Here is a 2,956-nt window from a genome sequence, read left to right on the forward strand (position 1 = left end):
ACCTATTTACGTTGTCAATATCCCCTCACAAAAATTACCACCTATTTTGCAATGAGAATAACTTATATTCAGAACATTTTAGTAAAATTATCTTTTTATAAACTTAGCTTAACATTATTTAACAAATGTTTATGCACTTCTACTAATGTTCACAGTTATAGAAACAGATTTATTATATTCTAAGCATTGTTGTCCAGGTTAGCCAACATCTTGCACATCAATTCCTTGATCTGTGTGGACAGTTGACCCACAGTTCCGCAGAGCTGTTCAATAGCATGAAGCAATACCTTTTGATTTTCCTTAGCTGATTTTATGGTTGAATCTGAGTGCGATGGTCGTGTACTGGTTTTTTGTGTGTTATCTGAAAACAAAGATTAAACTAATGTAATGAGGGGGCAAGGGGATTAGTAATGAGGGGGCCGATAACCAGATTGCTAGCAATGTACTACGTCAGGTTGACCTCCACGCGGTCTACAAACAGAAGTTTGAAGATGTCCATCTACATCTTTTGTTAAAAACTTAAGGAACTTTTTTTATATGGATGAATATAGTATAAACCCAGCCCTACACTATTTTTGCTGTTTTTCGAACTCGTGAAGACTGCAAATTTAGAAAATAGCAATACTTTGAATTTAGACGGTCATTTAATATCACCAAACATCAAACTCACGACTAGGTACTGTAATTGGTAAACGGATGGTAGGTATATATCTACCTAAAATACGCCACATATTGACTACGACATTCTATCGTTAGTTAAGTTATTATCTAGATTCTAGACTACATAAAAATCAAGAACGAACCCCTATTACCACAGATTATACAGGAACATGACGATGCTTTTGAAGGTTGTGAGCTGCAAGATTTAAGAGACTGTACTTTTGACTGTTGTGCAGGTTTCAAACCTTTTGGGGGAGATGGTTTCATTTGGAGCGATTTTTGTGGTGAGCTTGATGGTAATAGAGCTGGAATGGGCTTAGTTAGAGGTGGGGCAGACGAAGGAGGTTGTAATGTATCTGAAGGACGGATGAGGCTTACGTGAAGTTGGGAGTTTACTTAGAGGTTGGTCCAGTGGAGCGGGAGAATTAGGAGCCGGTTTGCAAGCTCTCGGTGTTGGGGGACGCGGCGGTTTTTCCGATGCACAAAGGTCACGTTTACTTGGGCAATTATCAGCGGCGCAAATAGGGTTTGGTTGGTTCGCTGGACAATCCTTATTTGAACACGTGAATGGGGGATCGGTCAACTCCTCTTTTGGTCCTAATGTATTGCAATTAGGACAAGGACAGGTGACTTTGATGATACCGGCTTTTATGTCTTTAATTTTACCAGGAGTGAAATTTAGACAAGTGTAATGGGCCCACTTTTTGCAAGCACCTTTGCATTGTAACCCTGTTTTGTTGGTGACACTTTGCAGGCATATTTTGCACGGGTTCTTCACTTTTGAACACTTATTCATCCTGACAAGAAATTCCTTTACTAATACGAAATTTGTTCATGATTACATTTTGTATAGTGGAAGTAATTTGTTCTACATGATGTACAATTTAGTGATTGTTTAGTTTGCTATGCGTTTATGTCCAATACATTAGTCAAATGTCAAATATAAAATTTTCGTGTTTACAGAAAAAGTAGATAGTCTCTGGGCAGATCGAATAAAAAACAAAGTCTATGTGTGCCAATTATGTCAATTTCATATTTTTAACCTCCCTGACCTGATGGAAAACGCCACCGTGTATTTAATATTTCACCCTAATAAACTAGTGCTAGTTGGTAGTTCGTATTCACACGTTTCGATGAACATGTCCACTGCTACGTTGCAGTCAATATATGTATACCCAGCATAAGGGGATTGTTTGTAATGTGGACTGAAAACCCCATGTCAGGTAACCGGTTCATCTAATATTCCTTTATTGGTGCCCCGCCAGCGTAAGCCGTTAGTGCAGGCGTGGTTGTAGCACCCTCCATCCTATAGGTGTCTTCCATTAAAAAAATCATATACCTATCTACCCAGCGAGTTCACTATACTCACAGACCAAAAGATCATTTTGTTCTGTCACTATACACCATTTAGGTACGTGACGGTATATTATTATTTCAAAGTAACTTGATGTTCATAATGTATCTTGACATTTCTATGTACATAACCATTATTTTTTAATAGCTACAGAATTTAGGCGGAGAAATACGCAGTTATAACGCTTATAGGATTATTATTCCTTCATCTATGTTTAGAGGTTATGTCAATCGGAAAAGCTGTGACCTGGAAATTAGACTTATAGTCAATAACTACGATATTACAACTGAGGAATTTTTATTGTTATTGTTCCGTGGTGCACGTTTTTTATATTTGACGACTGATAGCGGTTTAACACACTGCGTTTCTTGCTGATAGTCACTAGTTCCATATTTGTTTTTATGATTATACTACTATATTTTAGTGTTTTCATTATATAATTATTATTTTAAAAAACAAAACAACTCGATACCAGGCCCAAAGGTTTCCATAACATAAGCAGGCAATAAGTTTCCACGTTCAATTACTATAGAAATCCTTTATTTAAGTTGTTAAGTTCATCTGTTGTTTTATACCCATTATATAATCTTAACTTAGTTTAGGACCAAATGGCCCTGTGTGAATTGTCGAGTCATTAATTTCATTAAGTACATCTTATTTAATGAAGATATGGTTATATATATAGATATAGATATTATATTATGATACTACCTTGACTTACTATGTTGTAACGTAAATAAATGGGTAATACTACTTCTCCTTTTGAAGTTGGTAAAATTACTACGTTTTCTACTCTAGCTCTATATACAGTTTTGTCATCTATTCCTAAGCTAAAGAGTGCTTATGAGTACGTACTAGATCACCGTTAGAAATTCATTTTATATTAAATAAAAATATTACTGAGGTATTTTATATTATATAGAATATAATCAGTCCAACACA

The 2,956-nt window shown here is 35.7% G+C and overlaps 1 pseudogene; it reads right to left on the minus strand.

The window, feature by feature from the left end:
* Window positions 1–1,877, minus strand: LOC131843739 (uncharacterized; annotated as a pseudogene).
* Between the last annotated feature and the right edge of the window lie 1,079 nt (window positions 1,878–2,956).

Source organism: Achroia grisella, unplaced genomic scaffold (genome assembly GCF_030625045.1).
Source record: "Achroia grisella isolate CSIRO2021 unplaced genomic scaffold, CSIRO_AGI_Agris_v1 utg3288, whole genome shotgun sequence".
Classification (NCBI taxonomy): domain Eukaryota; kingdom Metazoa; phylum Arthropoda; class Insecta; order Lepidoptera; family Pyralidae; genus Achroia; species Achroia grisella.